This window comes from Triticum aestivum, chromosome 6B, assembly GCF_018294505.1.
Source record: "Triticum aestivum cultivar Chinese Spring chromosome 6B, IWGSC CS RefSeq v2.1, whole genome shotgun sequence".
Taxonomy (NCBI): domain Eukaryota; kingdom Viridiplantae; phylum Streptophyta; class Magnoliopsida; order Poales; family Poaceae; genus Triticum; species Triticum aestivum.
In genome coordinates, this window is record NC_057810.1 from 243,016,714 (window position 1) to 243,041,495 (window position 24,782).

Here is a 24,782-nt window from a genome sequence, read left to right on the forward strand (position 1 = left end):
TTAGCACTTGGGCTTCATCTTCTTCTTCTTCAACTTCAGGCACTAGGGCCTTGTTCTTTTCCTCAACAAGAATGTTTCTTGTACTCCTCTTGGGTGCAGCCTTGGTGGCTGGAGCAGCAGCTTTGGGAGCAGGTTTGGGCTTAGCAGCAGCCCCTGACTTAATTGCATCTCCCATTAGCTTTTGTGCCGTAGGTGCTGGAGCAGCATCCTCTTCCGCTTCATTATCAGATCTCGCCATAGTAGACTTTCCAAGAACTTTAGTTGTTGTGGTTCTTGCCCTCTTCTTCTTCTTGTCATCACCAGCTGCCTCTTCATCAGATTCAGTTGTGAACTTCATGGTTTCTCCTGTGGCAACCTTTCTTGGCTTGGATGTAGGCACTCTCCTTGCTGGTGCCTTTCTGTTCATGCCTGTCTTAGTGGATGCAGCAGTGCCAAACTCCTTCTTCACCACCTTCTTCTTTGAAGTGGCCTCATCCTCAGCTGCAACATAATCTTATGAATCTGAATCTGAGGTTCTCTTCTTTCTTGCTCTAGTAGCTGCCTTGGGAAAGTCACTAGGTGTGCTCCTGCTGCCCTCATCATAGCTGCTGGAGGGACTAGTGCCCTCACTCAACTGCTCTTGTTGTTTAGATCTATTCTAGCTGTTAGTCTGGTCAGACATCTTGCAGGCAAACTATCAGCAGACCCTATGAATAGGTTGTAGATAAGGTAGAGTAGATGAGCATCACAAAGTACAGAGGTTTTGCAAAAAAATGAGTCCAAAACTTAGTTTTAGTTCTCTACAGAAATGATCTCGGAGCTACCGAATTGTCAAACTCAGTGATACCGAAGCAACACTTGGAACCTAAACAAGTGAACTCGGTTGGACCGAGTCATAGTTCAGCGGCACCGAGATTGCTAGGGTTTCACAAAATCTTGAACTCGGTCACACCGATTTGCAGTTTTCTGTCAGACCGAAAAGCGCATGTGCAATGGCCTAAGCCGAATCGGTGAGACCGATTTCTACGTTTCGGTCGGTCCAAGATGAGTTATCCAGATAGCTAACCCTAAAATTTTCGAATCAAATTAGGCCTAAGGAAGATTTAGCTGGATAGATCAATCTCATTCATGGCAAGAATCACGGCATTGTCCTTGTGCTAGGAATCAGAGTTAAAAATACAGCATAAGGGGTCGAACACGTACCCTAGAATGGCGTGTGTTCGCTACGGCGGAGCAGAACCCATCGACGGCGGCAGAATCCAACAGCGGGAGGTCATTGGCGGCACGAAGACGATCCGGACACCCGAGAAGGTAGAGCAGGACATGCGCGGGCTAGAGGATTTGAAGTAATTTCCGAAATCTCACCCGTGGTTATTTATATACCGACCCTGTCGGTGTGACCGAGTGGAACAACTCGGTGGCACCGAGATTGCAGAATTGCAAGCGGTTGCTGCAACTCGGTGTGACCGAAGTGTTCAAATCGGTTGCACCAAGATGAAAACCTAGATCAACTTAGTGAACTCGGTGTGACAGAAATGGATGTCTCGGTTAGACCGAAATGCACAAAGAGGTTTTGGAAGTTTAAGTCTATTACGATTCGGGGACTCCGAGTGCTCCTCACACAGAGTGGTTCGAATCTGACTTGATCAAACATTGTGATGTAGCAAGAATAGACTTTGAGACGAGAAAAGCATAGATAGCTAGAGAAGGTTCTTAGGCATTCTTGTCCATCCACTTGGCAAAAGAAAAAGAAACCAAATAAACAAAACAACAAGTGGATGTCCTCGAATGAGTAAAATATGCAAATGACATGCTCACACAATAAAATGGCAAATAAAATATGTGACAAAGCATGCACAACCAATTCTAGCATCTATCAAACAATTGGCGATGACTAGGTCATCTATATATGAGTACATTGACTTAGGAGTCAAATGAGAACATTTGATCATAGGTCATACTCATCGTTTAAGCACAAGTGGGGTTACCACTTTTACATAAAGCATTGTTGTGTTCACACCATTAGAGTTGCTTTAGCTCAATTCTTTAGAGTAATGCTCCCCCTAGATGTGAAATCCCCCCTTAAGAGGGATGAACTAACCTTGGGTTTTGTCGATGATGACTTCATGTAGGTGTTGAAGATGTGGATGCTCAATGTTGTTGTAGATCATTTGGAGCAATCCATTGGAGTGAGTTGCACTTTCAATTCCTACACGGGTTAGTCCCACAAGGAACAAACAAGGATATCCATAGACATAGAGTGATGCACTCACAAGATGATGTCCATGAAAGCATTAGGTTACCTTGTCCCTTGTCTTACCAACAAGAGGGTTTGTGACTCCTTTAACTAGTGCAAGATGTGGAAGTAGATTGCACTTGTCCTTGCCAAAATGATATGAGTGAAGAATATTGGCGGAGTCACCCTCAAGACTCTCTAGTCCTTCTTCTTTGGGATCCACATCATCTTGATGGGAATCCTTGGGGTTGTAGTGAACTTAATGAAGTAGAACTTGATGTAGTCTTGGGAACCCACTTGACCAAGGCCTTGGGAGCTTCTTCAAATGCATCAATCTCCTCTTGAAGCTTGTCCTTGCCTTTTTGCTTGTGGTCTTGTGGTGGAAGATCATCTTGAGATTGTGTCCCTTGGAAAGAAGTAGGATCATACTTCTCTTGTTGGGGAACAGACTTTGTCTTGGGGTATTGATCTTCTTCCCACTCAACTCCATTGGCATTGAACTTTCGTTCAAAACCAACACATTAATTCTTCTGGTGCCTTCCTTGCTTGTGTACAATTTCCTCAAATTGCTTACTTCCGGCAAGGCTCTTGTAGAAACCTTTCTCTATAATTCCCTTCAATAAGCTATTTTCTTGCTCAAGTGTAACTTGGCTAAGAGAATCATTGGTGGAATCAAGAGAAATACTAGAAGCAACAACATTGGATTTAGCATGATTATTGTTACTACTAGAAGAAGAATCTTTCGTACTCTTATTGCTAGATTTTACTTGTGGCATGTAAGTAGATAAGAGTAAACGCTTGGCAATGTAAGAAGAACTTTTCTTGCGAAGATCATCATTGATTGCCTTTAAAACTCATGTTCCTGCTCAAGGTTGAGCTTTTCAAAGCGTAACTTCTCATGAGTCTTTAAAAGTTCTCGGTGATCTTCCAAGGTAGTTTCATGAGCTAAGTTAAGAGTGTTTAGTTATTTAGTTAGACACTCGATATTCTCCTTATCATTGTCATTTGTTTTATCTTGATTAGCATGATTAAATGATGTTTCATCATAGTATTCATCACTAGAGTTGTCAACAAGTAAATCATCATCACCTAACAAGTCATCTTCATCACTATTGAAATCAACATACTCGGGGTGTGATACCTTTGGGCCTTTAGCCATGAAGCATCTTCCAATTCCTTCATTTAGTGAGTCAAATATGTCGTAGGAGTTGGTTGACACAAAGTGCTAGACCGGCAACACCTTCATCTTGAGTATATTCAGAGTCGGAGTTATAGCTTCTCTCGGAGTGATGGTCCGAGTCGGAGCCGGATACCCATTCACCAACATGAGCTTGATGTCTTCGCTTTGTGTAGCTCTTTGATGATTTGTCCTTCCTTTCAGAACCCTTGCTTCTCGGGGAGGTTCTTCGTTCATAACGATCATCTCTACTCCTCTCTCTTGGTGGTGACTCTTCTCTTCTACTTCTTCTTTTAGGTGAATCCTCTCTCCTTTTGTAAGGAGCCGTACACTCATCAGAGTAGTGTCCGGGTCTTACACAATTGTAGCAATTACGTTCACGACTCGAAGATCTTTTGTCATTGTAGGACCTTGACTTGGAGCTTCTTTCCTTGCTTCTACTCTTGTAGAACTTGTTGAAGTTTTTCACCATTAAGCTCAATTCCTCATTGAAGGTTTGGTATTCACTTGATGATGTAGGAGCATCATATGAGGCTTCGTAAGCACCACTTGACTTGTTGTGAAGCTCATCCTTATCCTTGAGTGACATCTCATGAGAAACAATTTTTCCAATGACTTCCGTTGGCTTGAGATCTTTGTAATTGGGCATCATTTGGATCAATGTGCACACGGTATCATATTTTCAGTCCAAGGCTCTTAGGACCTTCTTGATGATGAATTTATCGGTCATCTCTTCACTTCCTAAGCCAGCAATCTCATTTGTGATGAGAGCAAGCTAGACTACATTTAAGCGACACTTTCACCATCCTTCATTTTGAACTTGTCAAATTGACTTTGAAGCACATCCAATTTGGATTCCTTGATGGAGTCGGTACCTTCGTGCATATCAATCAAAGTATCCCAAATTTCCTTTGCATTCTCAAGGCGGCTGATTTTGTTGAATTTTTCAGGGAACAATCCATTGAAGAGGATATCACAAGCTTGAGCGTTGTATTGCAGCATCTTCAACTCTTCCGCGGTAGCTTCACCGTTCAGTTCTCTCCCATCGAAGAATTCACCTTGCAAGCCAATACACACAATATCCCAAACGGCGGGGTTATGTCCAAGAATATGCATTTTCATCTTATGCTTCCAACTAGCAAAATTAGTACCATCAAAGTAAGGACCTCTATGGTGGTAATTTCCCTCGCTAGACGCCATACTCTCCTAGGTTGTGAAACCAAGGCTATGATCACCAAAAGCTATGGAAAACAAGGCAAATGGAGACCAAAGCTCTGGTACCAATTGTAGGATCTAAAGTATGTCTAGAGGGGGGAGATTAGACTACTTGACCAAATAAAAACTTAACCTTTTCCCAATTTTAGTTCTTGGCAGATTTTAACAACTTAACACAAGTCAAGCAATCTTACCCCGATTCAAGAAAGCATGCAAAGAGTATATAAGCAGTGGAAAGTAAAGAATGCAACTTGCAAGAATGTAAAGGGATGGGTTTGGAGAGTGCAAACGCAATAGGAGACATGGATGTTTTTGGCGTGGTCCCGATAGGTGGTGCTATCGTACATCCACGTTGATGGAGACTTCAACCCACGTAGGGTAACGGTTGCGTGAGTCCATGAAGGGCTCCACCCACGAAGGGTCCACGAAGAAGCAACCTTGTCTATCCCACCATGGCCATCGCCCACGAAGGACTTGCCTCACTAGGGTAGATCTTCACGAAGTAGGCGATCTCCTTGCCCTTACAAACTCCTTGGTTCAACTCCACAATCTTGTCAGAGGATCCCAAGTGACACCTAACCAATCTAGGAGACACCACTCTCCAAAAGGTAATAGATGGTGTGTTGATGATGAACTCATTGCTCTTGTGCTTCAAATGATAGTCTCCCCAACACTCAACTCACTCTCATAGGATTGGATTTGGTGGAAAGCTGATTTGAGTGGAAAGCAACTTGGGGGAGGCTAGAGATCAAGATTCATATGGTAGGATCGGAATATCTTGGTCTCAACACATGAGTAGGTGGCTTTCTCTCAGAAAATGAGTAGTGGAAGTGTAGGCACTTTCTTATGGCTTCCCTCACAAATGAGGAGAGGGTGGAGGGGTATATATAGCCTCCACACAAAATCTAACCGTTACACACAATATACCAAACTCGGTGGGACCGAATCAGAAAACTCGGTTGGACCGATTCAGTGAATAATGTGACCGTTTGGCAATTTCGATGGGACTGATATGATCAACTCGGTAGGACCGATATGCAAGGGTTAGGGTAAAACCTCATCTCGGTTTGACCGATTACACAAGCTTGGTTGGACCTATTTTGGTAATAAGCTAACCAGAGAGTTGGTCAGGCAAACTCGGTGGGACCGATTCGCTCATCTCGGTGGGACCGAAGCGTTAAGAAAAGGAAATAGAGAGTTTGCATTGCAGACTCGGTGAGACCGATCGCTCATCTCGGTTAGACTGAAACATTACGAAGGGAAACAGAGAGTTTGCAACCCCATCTCGGTGAAGCCGAGATCCCTATCGGTGAGACTAAAATGACTAGGGTGTCTGGCAGTGGCTATTTCAAATGAATTCGGTGACGCCGGATGAATTAAATTGGTGGGGCCGAGTTTGGCTTTTGGTTTGGGACATATGTGGATATAAGAAAGTGGTTGAGGGCTTTAGAGCATATCACTAAGCACTTTGAGCAAGCAAGCCATTAAGAAACACCTCATCCCCTTTTAATAGTATTGGCTTTCCTATAGACTCAATGTGATCTTGTATCACTAAAATAGAAAATGTAGAGTCTTGGACTTTAGAGCTTGAGCCCATCTTTTGTTCTTAGCATTTTGAGGGGTCGACAATCCAAATCCATGCCATGCCAATCATTGAACTTTCCTGAAATATTTATCTTGAAATGGCATTAGTTCAATGAGCTATATATTGTTAATCATTACCAAAAGCACCCAGGGATAGTTGCACTTTCACTACCCTCGGTACATGTCATCGTCATTAGCCCCCGAATGGATAGATGACCGAGTGAAGAAGGGCTGAAGTTGATTCTGAATCGATTCGATGTCTTGGAGACATTTCCTCAAGGGCCTGAAAGCATGCTAGCATTTTAATCCTTCGTCAGTCGCCTTGATCGATTATGGCTCCTGGAATTTCCGAGTGAATTATGTTGTATGTCTTCGAGTAGATTGTATTTGGATATCTCTGGGGTAATCGACTGCTTTGTGGTGCCCGGATTTCACGGGATTCAAAATTTGGAGAAGCGCGCGGGACGGGACACGGCGCGGTAAGTGGAGCAGGTGGATAGTTCGCCTTTTTCACCACATATCGGGCCGGCGCTAGTTGCGGGATGCGCCTGGATTGCATAGGCCCACGTGGCAGTCACTCGGATGTGTGGCCATAAAAGGCACTGCTGACGATGCGTGGTACTGTGCTCTCCATTTGCCTCTTTCTCTCTGCTTCTCCGCCTCGTCTCCCCCAGTGCCACACCCTTCAACCAACTCCTCTCGAGCTCCGCATCAATGGTGAAGGACAAGACTACGATTACGGAGCGCCCAAAGAAGGCATCGGCTAAGGGAAAGAAGGCGGCGAAGGGGTGGGCCTCGCGGTCCGCTCTTCCGTCTGGTTGGATCCAGGGGGATTGGATCCCCACCACCGTCACAGAGGAGGATCTGGTGAATCTTTCCACCGAGGCCTGATTGCGGAGGGGTCTTGGAGGATGCCAGAGGGGGAGACCAAGCCCGAGCCGTGCAAGGGCGAGCGCGTTCTCCTCACGACACATGTCGATCAAAGTTTCTCTCTGCCTCCTCACCCGTTCTTCCGAGGTTTCTTGAACTTCTTTGGTGCTCAGATCCACCATTTTCCTCCCAACACCATCTCTTATCTTGCTGTGTTCATTTTGACACTACAAAAAATACACTTCCGTGATGATACGTGTTTGTCATAGTAGGTCACGTTTTCTGTCATGCATGTACATCCATGATGATTTTATGAAAAAATCAAGATAGTCATACCTGTGCTGTCATAGAAGTGTTCCATGACATTACCAAAATTATCATCACGGAAGTGTCCATTTCCATGACGATAAATCGCGCGTCATAGAAGTGCTTTCATCAAGGTGACCAACATGTGGCATCCATCGTAGCGGGTCGCCGTTAAGCTATCGGGTTCCGGTATGGATCCGATAACCCGTTAACAGCCCAAACCAATGGGGATTTTCCACGTGTAAAATTATCAATGGCCAGAGGAACCACGTGTCGGCTCACTGTTGGGACAGATGCCATCCGCTCATTGGACCGAAGGCGCCTATGATACGTCGACATGTGGCATGGCCCAATAGAGGCCCATTTCGGTGAAAATGCCAGCCCATTTGACTTGGTCAAAAGGTAGCAGGCCAGCCCACAGAAAGCCTATTAACGGCCTATTCGCATATAGCCCATCTACAGCCCGCTAAGTCACGACCCGTTATGGCCTATCCGAATTAGGCCCAATAGCGTCATCTGGGCCGACCAATATGATTGCAGCCCATTGTAACTGACGTCCCATGTATGGCCCATGACATCTTTCGTCCCATGTGAGTCCCTTTGTAACTCTTGGCCCATTAACGGCTCGTGGTGAAATTGGCCCGTAATGAACAGTGTATCTCTTTATACCCATTAACGGCCCATTATTCCATTGGGCCGTTTCCAGCCTGTGTTACCTTTCGGCCTTCTCAGGGCCCATTTATTATTGGGCTCATTTCCAGCATTCGGTTACTTACAACCCGTTACTAGCCTTTTCTGCTTGTGGGCCAAATTCAGCACGTGGTTACAGTCGGCCCGTTTATGTCTCGTTAATCTGTTGGGCCATTTTCATAGCGTCATCAAATACGGCAAATTAATGATGGCACGTTATCGTTGGCCCATGAATGGACGATTCCAACTCTAGCCCGTTTACGGCCCATAATGGGGTCCGTTATTGGCTCATGTTTGGCCAATCGATCATACGGCCCGTAGAAGGCCCATTGATGCTAGGCCCCATAGAAGGCCCATTGTTTCTACGACACGTAGGAGGCCCATGGTCACTACAGTAAATATTAGCCCATGGTTATTGTGGCCTAGTTTAAAAAAATAGGTTATTGCGGCCACTAGCAAATGGCGGAAAAAGAACTGCACTGACTACAAGCAAACAAATAAACAAGAAAACAAGGAAATAAATAAGCAAGCAACTTATGCTAGGCTATCACGGCTATTACACATATTACATCCACTTGGCATCAAAGTTCGCCACCAGTGCAAATATAGGGAACAAAGCAGCATATCACATACACTAGTTGTCAAATTTGGAGACCAGTGCAAATAAACGCCGCAGCAAAACAAGTCCAGAACTGTTGGGGATATAACTATTAGGTATGACCCGCCCAAGAGGGGCCGGGTTATACATATGGCGATTCATGATGTGAAGCCCATGAGGATATTGAAGATGGCGGTTCACAGGTGAGGGCCCAAGGCCCAAGGGCGAATTAAGGCCCGTAGGAGTAAACTGCCATATGTGTAAGACTTGTATTGTAAGGCATGTATAGTTATCACCGAGCCAGACACATTGTCTATGAGTCGGCCGGGACTCCATGAGCCGCTGGGCGTCAACCTGTGTATATAAAGGGACGACCCGGCGGCGGTTCAGGGCAAGAAACAAGAGATCAAAAGCTAGGTCAAGCATATTCGCTCCTTGGTAATCGAGACATAAGCAATACCACCTCAAACTGGATTAGGCCTTTACCTTCACCGCAGGGGGCCGAACCAGTATGAACTCCTTGTCCCGTTTCACCCCTTTAAGCTAACCTAGTTGCGATGGCTCCACAACTAAGTCCTCACACCAGGACATCTGCCGTGACTATTCCACGACAGTTGGCGCCCACCATGGGGCCAGCGCATGGTGGTTTCAAGTTCTTAAAGGGCAGCTTCGAAGGGATCAAGGGATACGCCATGGGCCAGATGACCAAGAGTCGTCGCAGCAAGCTCTACATCGACGATGCAGGCTGGGGCCCCGAGGCCGGCTCAATTGAGTACGGGTACTCGGTCCCCTTCAGCGGAATCCACGTCTTCATCGGCAATATCGGCGAGCCGGGCCCTGAGTCGGACATCTGCACCAACATCATCGAAATGGCTCAGCATGCACGGCCCGCCCGAGCCCAGCCCGTCGTAAAGCGTGCCTTCGTGGGATTCATCCATGGAGCAGAATTTGATGAGGGATCCATGTCTGGTTGATGAGATGGCCATCTATTCAGATGGTGAATCATCCACAGGCGAGACTACGTCATTGTATCAACTACAAGATGGCGAGCTTGGGGGCTATTCTGATGGCAACAGTATTCTGGAACCCTATGAGCCGCCGAACAGGGTTGCAATCTTCGGATCAGTAGCGGTGACGGCAGCCGGGGCAGGAGGCCCTGTGCGCCCGTCGGCTCAGGTTTTGACGGATTTAATGGATAAACTGATAGATTTGTTGACAGCAGAGGTTAACCCGACGAATCAAGCTCAGCATAATGCGGAGATTGCAAAGTTACGTGATGAGGTAGCGCTAGCCAAGGAAGACCTGACGGTAGAGGACGTCAGGATGGCTGCAGAGTGGGCTGCCCTGGATGCTCAGGCCCAGCGGATTCAGTCAGAGGCTTTCCGGGTTACGATGGATCAAAACGCTTCAAATGAAATCATGAGTAGGAGGCACAACTCTTGTCTACCTCCGGTTTATGAGGTGAGAAACCTCTTTTGCACGCCTGGAGCGGGGACCAGTAACCCGCCGGAGATAAACCGGGTTGCAGCGCCTGGGGCTGGAACACCGGTTCAACCACGCGTGACGGAACCACCTTGTCTGAATAGTACTCTGCCTCAGCATGTACCAACACCACCGGGTCATTATTCCAACCCTTTGGATAACATGATAGCTGCGGCGACACGATTGGCGGCTCTCCCAATGGATGGCGACTCTTGAGCGGCGGTTGAAAGACGAAGGGCTAGGGAGCTGCTTCAAACAACATTGGTGCAACAGGCGGCGTATTCTTACAGTCAAGATAGGGTTCATTCGACTCCTCGCCCAAGCCGGAGTTATAGCAGACACATGGACTCACCGGCCATTTCAAGCAATGACCAGCACCGTAACCGGCCACGTGGGCATGACCCGGTGCGTGATGGAGCTCATGACTTGGTCGGTCAGGACAAAGTGCGTCAAGAGGCTGAGCAGGTGGCTCAGCGGGCGGCTCACCAGCCCCTTTCGGTTTATCCAACAACTTCGGTAGAGGCAGGTGTGACCTCTAAAACCACGGGTGTACCATGCTTGGTGCAGGCTCTACGGAATGAGCGTCTGCCTAAGGATTTGAAGGGACCTTGAAAGGTACCTAATTACACAGCCGATTTACCCCCGGAGGCGTGGATTGAGAGTTTTGAGATGGCCATGGAACTTTTGGAGGTAAGCAATGCCGCGTGTGCTAAATACTTCACCATGATGCTAGATGGGACGGCCCGTACTTGGTTAAAAGGACTGCCTGCCAATTCCATCGGGTCATGGGGTGAGCTAAAGGCCCGGTTTATCCAAAACATTAAAGATACATGCAAATAGCCCATGTCAATTGTGGATTTATTTGCTTGCGCCCAAGAGGAGGGTGAATCAACGGCCCATTGGGTGCGCCAGGTTAAGACTATTATACACTCATCTGATAACATAAATGCCGGCTCTACAGTTCTAATGTTAGAGGAAAAATTGCCATTTTTTGCCTCTTAAGTAGAAGCTGGGGCGGCTCAAGCACGATTGCAATGATATGGGGCAGCTGATGGCGGCTGTAATTAAATATGCCAACTCTGATGGTACCAAGGACCCTGAGTCTAATGATGAAAAGCCGGGAAAGGGAAAGAAGAGTGGCAACACCAAGGGTCCGCAGCATAACCCGGTGAGTCAGGGGGCAATGGCAAGCACAAGGCTGATGGTAACTTAGATTTTGTAGCTAATACCAATACACAGAACAATGGTCAGCGTCGTAAGGGGAGGCCGCCTCCTCGGACAAGTGGATCAGGTCCCAATCTTGAGCAGTTGCTGAATGAGCCCTGCCCAAGGCATGGTATGAAGGAGAGGCCAGCCACTCACTTTTGGAAAGATTGTTCAATCATGAGGGATTTCAAAAATTCTAATTTATTCCAAAGCAACCATGGGCTGGGTGGCGGCTAAGGTTCTGGTGGCGGCGGTTCTCAATGCCCGGGTTACGGAGGTGGCGGTTCTAATTCCGGCTTCCAGGGTCACCAACACCATCAAGGTAATCAGGGTGGTTCAATCAAGGTAATTAGGGTGGTTACAATCAACAATCAGGTCAAGGGGGTCAGCAGCAGTCTAGATATCAAATTCATCCGAAGCAGTTGAATAGTGGGCAGTATCATGTTTTCACCACAAGTTTATGCAAGCGGGATCAGAAGCTTCATAAAAGGGCTATGAACACCGTTGAATCGGCATTTCCCCATTACTTACGGTGGTCTGAGCAACCCATTCTGTGGAGTCGAGCAGATCACCCGCTCCGGGTTGATAATCCGGGTCACTTGGCTTTGGTGGTGGCGCCTCAAGTTGGTGGATACAAATTCACTAAGGTACTCATGGATGGAGGTAGCAGCATTAATATCCTTTATTATGATACTTTCCATCGCATGGGGTTAACCGATAAAAATCTTAAGCCATCCAATACTATTTTCCATGGAGTGGCGCTTGGTAAGTCGGTGTACCATGTAGGCAAGATTGAGCTAGAAGTGGCCTTTGAAGATGAGCACGATTCGAGGGCCAAGAATTTAACCTTTGAAGTGGTCAAGATCAGAAGCCTGTACCACCCTCTCTTTGGACGGCCGGCTTATGCCAAGTTCATGGCACGGCCTTGTTATGTTTATCTACAACTCAAGATGCTGGGTTACAAGGGGACCATCATAGTGCATGGAAGTCGGAAGATAGCTCTGGAGTGTGAAGAAGGTGATGCTCCTTATGATGAGTCTGTCTGTGCAACAAAGGAGTTGAAAGTTTACAAAGATAATGTTGATCCGGCTGATATGACATCTTTGAAAAAACCTACTACAGAGCATGATCTGAAGCTAAAGTTTAAGTCGGCGGATGACACTAATCTAGTTGACTTTGTTCCTGGTGATTCATCCAAACAGTTCAATATCAGTGCTACATTGGACCCAAAATAGGAAAGCGCGCTCATCGAGTTCATCCGTGAGAACCGGGACATCTTTGCATGGAAACCTTCTGACATGCCGGGTGTACCGAGGGAACTCACTAAGCTCACTCTTAATATTGATCCAAAGTTTAAGCCGGCCAAGCAATTCCTTCGTCTCTTTAATGAGGAGAGGCGGAAGGCCATTGGTGAAGAAGTGGCCTGATCTTGGCGGCTGGGTTCATTGTTGAAGTCTTTCATCCTGAGTGGTTGGCTAATCCGCTACTGGTGCTTAAGAAGAATAGAACTTGGCGTATGTATGTGGACTACACGGACTTAAACAGGCTTGTCCGGTTGATCCTTTTGCTCTCCCTCATATTGATAAAATCATTGATGCTATGACGGGTTGTGAGCATTTGAGTTTTTTGGATGCTTACTCTGGTTATCATGAGATCAAGATGGCAGTTAAGGACTAGGAGAAGACAACTTTTATCACTCCGTTTGGAGCCTTCTGCTACATGTCTATGCCTTTTGGGCTCAAGAGAGCCCAGGCGACTTACCAGCGATGTGTGCAGAATTGCCTTCACAGTCAGATTAGGCATAATGTTCATGCTTATGTGGATGATATTGTGGTGAAATCCAGAGTGAATGAAACTTTAATAGATGATTTGAAGGAGACCTTCAACAATCTCCGGGTCTACAAGATGATGCTTAACCCGGCCAAGTGTGTTTTTTAGTGTGCCAGCAGGCAAGCTTTTGGGTTTTCTGGTTTCTAACAGAGGGATTGAGGCTAACCCGGAGAAGATTAAGGCTATTACCTCCCTGGCAAAGCCGGCGTGTATCAATGATGTTCAGCGTCTGGCGGGTCGTATTGCTGCCTTAAGCTGGTTGGGTGAGTAGGCCATACCACTGTACTAGATGATGAAGAAAACAGATAACTTCATCTCGAGTGATGCTGCTAATGACTCGTTCAAAGCTTTGAAAAAATAGCTAGCTGAGCCGCCAGTTCTTGCTGCCCCCATTGATAAGGATCCATTGTTATTATATGGGCTGCTAACGCCTGGGCTGTTAGTGTAGCTACTGTGGTGGAACGGAAGGAAGCATGCAAGGAATATCCGGTTCAACGGCTGGTTTATTATATCAGTGAAGTGCTTATTGAGTCCAAGCAAAGATATCCACATTGGCAGAAGCTCGTTTATGGGGTGTTCATGGCCAGCCGAAAGCTTAAGCAATATTTTCTGGGTCATCCCATCACTGTGGTTACTTCTACTCCCCTAGGGGATATTATTCAAAATAGAGAAGCCACACGGCGGGTAGCCAAGTGGGCCATTGAGCTTGGACCTCATGGTTTGAAATATATGCCTCGCACTGCCATCAAGTCTCAAGCACTTGTGGATTTCATCAATGACTGGACAGAGCTGCAGATGCTTGAAGAGAAGCCAGATAACACATATTGTACTACTCACTTTGATGGGTCGAGGCAATTGGAGGGCTCGGGGGCTGGAGTTGTTTTAGCTTCCCCTCCAGGTGACAAGTTTTGTTATGTTTTAAGGTTGATATTTCCCTGTACCAACAATGCAGCTGAGTATGAAGCCTTGCTTCATGGTCTTCGGATGGCTAAGGAGATGAACTTAAGCCAGGTGAGATGTTTCGGCAACTCAGACTTGGTGGCTCAGCAAGTTTCAGGCACATGGGATTCTAAGTATCCACTTATGGTGGCTTATCATCGTGAAGTTGACGCTATTACTGGGCACTCAAGGGTTATCAAGTGGAACACATTGATCGTAGGAAAAATGAGGTGGTTGATGCCTTAAGCCGTTTGGGGTCTCAGCATAAGCTGGTACCACCTAACACTTTCTTGGATATTCTGCATAACCCTTTTGTCAAATTGCCTACAGAGGAAGGTCTGGCTATTCCTGACCCGGAGGCACAATTGGTGGCGGCTCTTCACGCTGTCCTCGATTGGACAGTTCCATATTTGGCTTATATGACCCAGGATGAGTTACCTGAGGATGAAACTTTCGCCAGGCAGATAACACAGCGGTCTAAGTCAATGACTATTGCCAATGGCGAGTTACACAATCGCAGTGTCATTGGGGCGTTTCAGCGTTGCGTCTCTCCTGGGGAGGGCCGTGAGATTCTTTGTGAGATTCATGAAGGAGATTGTGGTCATCATGCCAGCTCTAAATCTCTTGTGGCTAAAGCCTTTTGTCATGGATTTTATTGGCTCACGGCTCATGCTGATGCAGAGGATTTGGTTATTAAATGTGATGGTTGTCAGAAATTTGCACGGCGAGCTCATGTGTCGGCTCAAGAATTGAGGATGATTCCAATTACTTGGCCATTTGCAGTCTGGGGGCTTGATATGGTTGGGCCTTTTAAAAGGTCCAAAGACCAAAATACCCACCTTCTGGTGGCGGTTGAAAAATTCACAAAGTGGGTTGAAGCAGAGCCGGTCAGTAAATGTGGCGCGGCAACGACGGTTCAATTCATCAAAATGGTGATTTTTCGCTTTGGTTTTCCCCACAGCATTATAACTGATAATGGCACTAATCTGTCCAATGGTGCTATGAAAGAGTTTTGTCAACGTGAGCATAATCAACTTGGTGTGTCATTAGTGGCTCACCCTCAATCCAATGGTCAAGCCGAAAGAGCCAATCAAGAACTTTTGAGAGGCCTCAAGCCCCAGCTTATGGTTCCTTTACAGAGAACGCCGAGTTGTTGGGTGGAAGAGTTACCTTCGGTGCTATGTAGTATCAATACTACCCCAAACAGATCTACGGGTTACATGCCTTTCTTCATGGTTTACGGAGCAGAGGCGGTTCTCCCTAGTGACATCCGTCATGACTCACCCCGCGTGGCGGCTTATGTTGAGGTTGATAATGAAAGAGCACGTAGGATGCACTTGACTTGTTAGATGAGTGTGACCTTGTGGCGGCTCGTTCGGCGATTTACCAGCAAGATTTATGCCGTTATCACAGCCGCTGGGTTAAGACCAAAACCTTTCAAGAAGGTGACTTGGTGCTTCGGCTCATCCAGGATCAAACTGACATGCACAAGCTATCCCCACCATGGAAAGGACCCTTTGTGGTCAGCAAAAATTTTGAACAATGGGTCATACTATCTCATCGATGTTCAAGACCACAAGGACTCACGACAGTCGAAGGAGGAGACCCGTCGGCCATGGAATATTGCTCATCTTCGGCCTTACTACATTTGAGCCACCGGCTCTTATGATGTACATACTTTGACAATGTATATATTTTGATGTTTATAATAAAGCCGACATCCCTAACCAAGAAGGGGCTCTGTCGTTTCATTTCCAAGAATAATGAGTCTTTTTCATCATAATTTCATGGTCACTTGGGGGCTTCCTGTTCAAACATAGGTGTATTTACCAAAAAGAACATAGCTATCGGTACCCTTTTGATCGGCGCAATGGCAAAACTAAGGGTCATTTTGGGGCTTCCTGTTCAAACATAGGTGTATTCACCAAAGAGAACATAGCTGTCGGTACCCTCTTGATCGGCGCAACGCCAAAATTTATGGTCATTTGGGGGCTTCCTGTCCAAACATAGGTGTATTTACCAAAGAGAACATAGCTGTCGGTACCCTCTTGATCGGCGCAATGCCAACGCCTTATGGTCACTAGGGGGCTTCCTGATCATATTTGAATCATAGCTGTCGTTACCCTCTTGATCGACCCAAGGCGACAAACCACTTCAGGGCTTCCTGCTCGTATTCAAAGCATAGCTATTAACCCTTTTGGTCCGGCTTCCTCCTCGTATTCGAAGCATAGCCTCGTTTTTCTCATCTGGCTTGATTTTCTGAACAGTTTTTCGGTTCTTCTTGATACTATCTCGCCTTATGGTTTAAAGTGATTCAGGCCATGTAGCCTTAATTCTCATAGCTCATTTTTGAAGCATACGTGTGGTCGCTGTTAACCTGGCCTGGTGTGAGGCGACAAGTCGCCCGTACATGATGATATCAAGTACTTGAAAGTATTGTCTTCTAAGTTTTGGGTTATCACCCTTACTGCACATGTATCATAAGCCAGCAGTACGATTCAATATCACAGGTATGATATTGTTATTATGATTATGTCTAATTCTGACTAAACCAACCCTATCTATAAATTGTTTGTCGGGGGAATTGATCCATGGACACCTATGGGACCTACGGACCGAGCCCCTTTCGGTTCGGCGGGGGGCGGAAGCCGCGCGAAGAGCAGATCGAGGCGAAGCACACAAGCAGTTTACCCAGCTTCGGAGCTCTCCGGAGAGATAATACTCCTACTGCTGCATGTCTGTGTGTATTGAGTTCTTGCTCGGGAGCGCTGAGTGCTACAGTACACACTAGCTGCTAACGAGACCAAGCGTGAGTGTTTTTCTGCCTTCCCACCCCCCTCTACGTTGCGCATGGGCCTCCTTTTATATGCTCAAGGGGTCACCGACAGGTGGCAACGTAGACAAGGGTAAAAATGGAAAGGAGTTGCGGTTGGTACAACTACCTGTACAGTGTACCATACCTAACCCTGACGGCAGGGGACAAAGGCATTAAATGCCCGTCTGCATCGCCCAAATAGTGCAAAAAGGGACCGTCAGGGACGCGACCGCTTGCCATGATGGCGATCTTGTCAGCGCCGCTTGCCACCGTGCACCGCTGGCTGCACAGCCTCTTGCCACGCGCGCCTGGAAAGGTCCCAGGGCGACACGTTGGTGGATGTGCTGGAGCACGGGTACAGAGTGGTAGCTTGCCGCGGCAAGCGCCTTGCCGTGGTCGTTGTCTTGTCGCGTCCGGAAGCTTGTCGCTCACCGGGCCTCGCCGGGACGCGTGGCGCGTCGCGGCAAGTCCCTTGAGATGCCTTGGTTGGCCTTCCCGGCAAGCTCCTCTTGCCGGGGCCTTGTCTCCTTGGCTTGAATACTTTGTTCTTGAATGGCTCCAAAGGAACCACGGAGGACCTTGGCGGTCACCCGGCAAGCCTTGCCGCGGGGTGCTGCGACTGCCCGTGCACAAGTTCGGGATACTAGGGTACCCCTACTCTAGTACGCCGACAGGAGCCCCCGGGCCTGGGCCACACACGGTGCCGAGCGCTGTTGGGCCAGGCCCAAAACAGGGCACGGGCACGCGCGGCCTGGGTTACGCCGTATCTTACTCCGTATCCACCGCGCCCTCCCCGAATGGCACGCGTCGAATGCGGCGTCGTGGGAGATATCATGGGTGGTTTCTTTATTCGGAAAGACGGAACGTCCGCCCCCTCCCTCTTTATAAGCAGGGGAAACAGGGGCAGTTCGCCCATTTCGCCGGTTGCTATTCCAATCTCAGAAACCTCCGCCGCCCCTCCCTTTCTTCCCAAAGCTAAAAGAGAGCAGCGCTCCGCCCCCCATCGCCACCAGCACCACCAACGCCGTCGATCTTCCCCACCACCTCCGCCATGGCTCCGAAAGCCGACAAGGGGAAGGTCGTGAAGTCGACCGAGGCGCAGCGGCTCGCGGCGCTGCGAAAGGAGCGGGCAACCTTCCCCCCCAAGCTCGCCGCAAAGGAGCTGAGGGAGTATTACTACCTCTTCTGGTCGATGGAGACGCGAGCGCATCCGTGCACGAAGGTACTCTCAGCCGTTGCTTCGAAACGGGCTCCGAATGGATATCCCTTCTTCGCGTTGTTCTTCTACTGCGGGCTCTACCCGCCTTTTCTCTGAGTTTTTCTGCGACATTATGAACACCTACGGGCTCCGCCTCCATGACTTCACCCCCAATGCCGTCCTGACCATGGCAGTTTTTGCACATCTCTGCGAAAACTTTGTCGGAGTCTATCCAAATGTAGCTCTTTTTCGCCACTTCTTTATGCCCCGAGTTGAGAGAGGGGAGCCTTTATCCGGCGGAATCGCCTGGATCTCAAGAGCTGGCAAGAAGGAAGCTTATCTGGAGGGAGAGGTCCGCAACAAGTGGGAGGAACGGAGAGCAGACTGGTGCTGGATTGTCAAGGAAAACCCGCAGCCATTTAACGCCCGGCGCCAAGCCCCAGTAGCGCGCGGCAACGATTGGAGCAACATGGCCCTGGAAGACGATAGGCTGAAGATTGTCGTCACCCGGATCCAACGCCTCAGGCTTGCCGGGCTCACTGTAGGCGCCGTTGGAGCAGATTTTCTTCGCCGCCGCATCGCCCCCTGCAAGAGAGGAGGAGACCCACCTGGGAGTTCAGGAATGCGGCGGACATCATGAGGCTGCGCCCGGGCCTCAACTTCAACTTCATTGTCCTGGAACTGGATGCGATGCTCCAGGAACTGTTCAAGCACGACCCTCAACATCCCAAAGTGTTCAGGTTGCCGAAGGGTGTCGTTCCGCTGTGCAACAACTCCTCGCTCGACCGCATCCGTGCAATGATGCCGTTGTGCGATTCGCATGGAATTGTCCCAACTTGGCAAGAGCCTGCAGACGACGTCGTGCAGGAGTTCTTTGACGGCTTGGTGTCGGTCCGCTCCGATGAACAGAAAAGCCTTACTCGCGAGACCACCGATGCGGAGATGCAGCGCATCGCCACTAGGCTGGAAGAGGCGGTGGCAGCCGCTGCCGCGGGCGAGTTTGGATTCACCGTGGAGGAGGCAGAGGCAACAGAGGCGGCAAGCCTTGCCGAGCGAGAGGGGCTTGCCGGCGAGGGAGAGCTTGCCGGGCCCGAAGTCGAGTCGAGCGAGCCCGCCGAGGGTGCGAGCAGCTCGTTGAAGACCAACTCCTCTTCCTCCTCATCTTCAGATAGCTCGCTGCAAGTAGAGCCCCCAGCTCCACCAAGAAGGCTTCTCCGCAAGGCCGGGGATGTAGCGGGGCGGCAGACGAGTCAACAGCCACCGCGTCGCGCGACACGCTCCACCGTGGCAAGCACTGTTGCCGCGGGAGCACCTCACGCCGCTGCGGCAACTGGAGCGGGGTCCTCCCGGACCACCGCTTCTGCTCCTGCCGCTCCTCATGCCGCGACGGCGGCCGGAGCTGGGCCGTCTCAGACCACTGCCACTGCCCCCGCCAAGCGGCTAAGGGAACCTACTCCTCCGCCTCGTCGCGCCAGAGGTGAGCCGGACTTCGACCTCTCCGCGCTCAGCTCCGACGAGGAAGAAGAAGAGTAAGATTCTTTGTTGTACTTGTAGTTCTTCAATTCTTGTTGTTTTGTCTTGTATCTGATTTGCTTTACTCCGAACCCATTCCTTTTCAGGACTCTGGCCCAGAGAGCGGCGAAGAGAGCCAAGGTCCCGGTGATTGTCATCGAGGACGAACCCACCGCGACAGCGGGGGGTGTGTCCAAGACCACCTTGTCGGACCCGGCAACTATTCCCCAAAGCAGCCCCCAACGCAGCCCCCAGCGTAAGTATATGGTTTACTTCCCGCTGTTAGGCGCTCATGGGTGCTCTTTCTTTGCTGACATCTGACTATTGGTTTGCATAGGAGCAGAGCAGCCTCACCAGGAGCGCTCGGAAGCTGCCCCTGACATGCCATCTGCTTCGACTACACCGCCAAGGGAGGGTTCCCCGGCAAGGGAGCGTTCTCCGGTAAGGGAGAATTTTCCGGTAAGGGAGAAGTCTCCGGCAAGGGAGAGTTCTCCGGCAAGGGACAGCACCAGCGACCCCCGGTGGCGGAGACCACGACTGTAGAACCCAGTACAGGTAATCCTCTTGCTTGAAAACTTCCCTTGGGTTCTTCTTCTTCTGATTTTCTTTTTTGGATATTTGCTTGACTTTTCTCCCTTTTCCGGCCGTCAGATCCCTTTGCCACGGAGCCGATGGAGACCGAGGTCGCCAGCGAGGAGAACGCGCGCGGCAATACCGACGACGCCGCTGCCACCGAAGAAGCAGCTGGCGCTGATGATCCCGCCGGCGAAGAGGCCGCCAAAGCTGCCGCCGCAAAAGCTGGCGAGGGGTCTGGCGATCGCACTGACGGCCCCGAGGCCGCAGGAGCACCAGGCGCTACGCCGACCGCCGATCCCTCCGCTGCTGCCGCAGCGTCAGGCTCCGAAGAGCCCCAGCCCGGCGCCTATTTGAAGGCCGGCGATGGCGTCTTCATCAAGCTCCCCTGGGCGTCAAGCTCCAGGGTGCCGGTCGAAGGAGAAATCTTGGATGGAGAGGTGCTCGCCTCTGCTGGGCTGACGCTGGTTGATGCGCCGAGCAGCAGCGGCGGCGAGCCTGAGGAGGAGCGGCTGCTGCGGAAGCTGGTGTCACTCTACCGCGCTCGACAGGCCAAGCTGGAATCCCGAGAAGCGCTTGTCGCAAAGGCGGGAGTGGACATCGAGAAGCGCACGGAGGAGCTCCGGGGTCTTAACCAGGAAACTCTCCGGTCCTTGGTAGAGGAGCGGGAGCAACTCGCCGAGGAGCGGAAAGCCTTCTTCCTCGAGAAGGCTGAAGTTGAAGAGCAACAACGGCTTGCCGCCGAGAATCTGTCTGCACGGGAGGGCGAGTTGGCGCAGCGAAAGGTCAACCTTGATAGCCACGAGGAGGAGCTTGCTGCGTGCGAGCAAACATTCGGCGGGGCTCTCAAGGAAGCAGAGGATGCTGCCGCAGCTGCCGAGGCTGCCAAGAAGGAGCTGGAGACGAAGATGGCGCAGCTGGAGGCCGATTTCAAGGCGAGCAGTTAAGAGCTTGCCGCGCTCAAGCGTGAGCGCGAGAAGGACGCCTACACCTTTGGCAAGCTGCAGGGTCGTCTCACCGAGAAGGGCAAGGAGCTTAGCGCCGCCAAGGACTCCAACGCAGATCTTGAGTTGAAGCTGACTACTTTGACCAAGACGCTAGACGGCGCCAGGGAGCGGGAGGTGGCCTTGAAGGAGAAGATCAAGGCCGACGAGGTGCTGCTGGCGAGGGCTGCTGCCGCCCAGAACACTTTTAGGGAGAATGTGGAACACTGGACGGAGGGTCTCGTGGATGTTGCCGCATCCATTGACAGGGAGCTGGCGCGGCTGGGGATGGAGGATCTCGGGTATCCCTCCGATGAGAACCTCCAACCCAGCGCCAAGCTCACCTTGTTCTTCAAAGGCGTGGCGACGGCCCTCCAGCGACTCCGGGAGAAGATCCCAAAGCAGCTAGCCGACGAGTCGCGCAAGATCTGCGCGGGAGCTCTTCAAAAGGTGTTGGTGAAGGTGGCCTTCCGCAACCCAGGCCTCAACCTCACCAACATCCTCAGGACCTTGCCGCCGGATGCTGATCTGGAAGCGCTCAAGACCCTTGTCGCACCCATTGTGGACAAGGTGAGCGGGATCAAGAGGGTTGAGGGCGATCGCGTAGATTAGGCCGCCCGTTTTCTCCTTTTCTTGTCGCTGCTGGTCATGTTATGAGAACAATCTGTTAGAGCTGCGACAAGCTATCTTGTAATATAACTCTATTTTGGGTAGCGATTGCTATGTTATTTCCTTTACTTGATTCCTTCCTTTGTATGTTTTTGCCCTATGCTTTTAGGGAACTTGCCGGTGCAGGCGCCTTAGCCGCGAGCGCTGAGTGCGGGACGTCAGCAGCCTGCTGGCGGTGCCGCTACCGGCAAGAAACCTTGTCGCAACTAGTCGTGGCTCACTTAAGTTGTTGAGCGGACTCGAAACAAAGTAAGGGCGCAACTAGTTACGAGTTGGTTCCTCCGCGCACAGGTTTTCCATACAAAGCACGGTCGTTCGAGGAAGATAACTTAAAATATTTTAAAACTGATTGCTCAAACTTTGGCAACTTAGCTTTTCTGTCGTTTGCTTCCTGGTAAAGCAAAACTTTCTTGAACGACGCCTGGTCCACACCATTATATTCTCCTTTCCCCCTGGCAAACTTGTGAGCGAGGGAATCTTCCTTTCTTTGAGAAAGAGAAAGAAAAGAAAATAAAGATATGGAGCCTTATGGCTCGTTATTTCTTACCGGGGGTAGGCGCTGCACAAAGTGTCAGATAACACATGCAAAAAATAGAAAGCATGAAATTGACAAGATATGCGGAGCACATGAGCTTTACTTATGCACGGGGTCTGCGCCCGGCTTTGTACAAAGGATTACATGCAACAGCGGCAAGACTTGTACAAAAGGTGGTTGCCGGAACAGGTTCTGGCAACCGCGCCTTACGGGTAAAACTTACGAAGATGCTCAATGTTCCAGGAGTTGCTCACCGGAATGCCATCTTCGGTCTCAAGGCGGACAGCGCCAGGCCTAGTGACTCGTTTCACCCGGTAAGGGCCTTCCCACTTTGGCATCAACTTGTTGGAATTCTTGGCGGACTGAACGCACCGAAGAACAAGGTCGCCTTCCTCGAGACTTCTGGCATTAACTTTGCGGCTATGGTAGCGGCGCAAAGCTTGCTGGTAGCGAGCAGCTCATATAGCAGCCTGAAGATGGTCTTTCTCAAGGAGCAGCGCATCATCTTGTCGCAGCTGCTCTTTCTCAAGCTCATCATAAGCGAGCACTCGAGGTGACCCGTATACGAGTTCCGTGGGGAGAACTGCCTCTGCTCCATAGACTAGAGCGAAAGGTGTCTGGCCAGTGGCTCGATTTGGCGTCGTCCTGATCGACCAAAGAACCACCGGCAGCTCCTCAATCCAGTTCTTTCCACACTTGCGCAGCCTGTCGAAAGTCCTGGTCTTGAGCCCGCGCAGCACTTCAGCATTTGCCCTCTCCGCTTCACCGTTGCTTCTCGGATGAGCAACAGAAGCGAAGCAGACCTTGGCGCCAAGATCTTGGACGTACTGCATGAAGGTGCGGCTCGTGAATTGCGTGCCGTTGTCGGTGATGATCCTGTTAGGTATCCCGAAGCGGCAAACAATCGACCTGAAGAACTTGACTGTTGACTGTGCTGTCACCTTCCTCACTGCTTCCACTTCCGGCCACTTTGTGAACTTGTCGATTGCAACATACAAGTACTAAAAGCCCTCGACAGCTCAGGGAAAGGGGCCGAGGATGTCGAGCCCCCAGACCGAAAATGGCCAGGATAAAGGGATCGTCTGGAGAGCTTGAGCTGGCTGGTGTATCTGCTTGGAATGGAACTGGCACGCTTCACACTTGGTTACTTGTGCAGTTGCATCCTGGAGGGCTGTCGGCCAAAAGAAGCCTTGCCGGAATGCTTTGCCGGCAAGCGCTCTTGCGCCAATGTGGTGACCACATATGCCTCCATGTATCTCTGCCAACAGCTTTTGTCCATCTTCCCGGTGAATACACTTCAATTTCACACCGTTGAGTCTTCTTCTGTACAGTGTGTTGTCAACAAACTGGTACATACTTGACTGCCGGGCTACTCTTTCCGCTTCTTCTTGCTCTTCGGGAAGTTCTCCTGTCTGAAGGAAACGGACAATCTGCTGTGCCCATGCTGGAGTTTGCGGCTCGACAACAAGGACTAAAGGCACATCTGCTGCTGCGGGAACATCCGCTTCTACGGCGAGAACCTGCGGCTCAGCCGGAGCTTGACGTTCCCCGGCAATCTTGCCGGAGCAAAACTTGTCGAGAGCGTCTGCTTCAACGGAACAAACCCTAGGGCTTGCCGGAGCAGACTGCTCCTTAGCACCCTTGGTGTTGATCTTGGGGACCTTCTTGGCGGCGGCTTCGGGGAGCTCTGCCGGAAAATAGTAACCAGAAATCAACTTCCTCTTCTTGCTCTGTCCAGTTGATGGCGTTACAGACGGTTGAGTCAGTTTGAGCACAAAGATCACTGGTTCCACAGGTAACCTAAGTGTGGCGCACTTCGACAGGCCATCGGCAATGTCGTTCTGAGCTCTTGGAACATGTTCCATCTGTAGGTCGTCAAAGTGCTCTTTTAACTTTCTCACTTCATCAACGTAAGCTTCCATCAACGGACTCTGATAATTCTTGTTCACTTGGCGGACGACAAGCTGCGAGTCACCCCTGACAATGAGCTTCTTGATCCCAAGGTCTGCTGCGATCCTGAGACCGGCAAGCAAACCTTCATACTCTGCGGTATTGTTTGTTGCTTGCTCCTTGGGAAAGTGCATCTGGACTATGTACTTGAGGTGCTCTCCGGTGGGCGCAACAAGTAGCACACCCGCACCGGCGCCTTGCAGTGAGAAGGCACCATCAAAGTACATCAGCCACTCTTTGCTTGCTTCCTTGACGGGGATGCTCGTTTCTGGAATTTCTTCATCTGGTGTTGGCGTCCATTCTGCTATGAATTCTGCCAATGCTCTGCTTTGGATAGTTGAAGTGCTCTCAAACTTGAGGCCAAAGCTTGACAGTTCCAGTGCCCACTCGACAATCGTGCCTGTTGCTTCTGGATTCTGCAGTATCCTCTTCAGC